Raw genomic sequence first — 425 nt, forward strand, 5'->3', positions numbered from 1 at the left:
CATATGAACCATCACACACATACGTTTGCTTACACATACACACACACACACACACACACACACACACAGCACAAGGATATTTAAAACAACACACCCACTCAGACAGGGAGACACACACACTCCCACACTCACACAAAACACTCCCACGCACACACACAGATGCATACATACATACACACACATACGCACACATACGTACACACCCTCACACATACATACGGTTGCTCTCACACACACACACACCACAAGGACGATCAAAACAACACATACACACTGAGACAAAGAGATATACGCACACTCTCACATACACACACCTAACATGCCCACCGACACAAAAAACACTCAAACACACACTCATATACACATTCCACAATAAACTCTGGGACCAATAAAAACGGCACACACACACACACACACACACACAC

This window comes from Octopus bimaculoides, chromosome 18 (assembly GCF_001194135.2).
Source record: "Octopus bimaculoides isolate UCB-OBI-ISO-001 chromosome 18, ASM119413v2, whole genome shotgun sequence".
Taxonomy (NCBI): domain Eukaryota; kingdom Metazoa; phylum Mollusca; class Cephalopoda; order Octopoda; family Octopodidae; genus Octopus; species Octopus bimaculoides.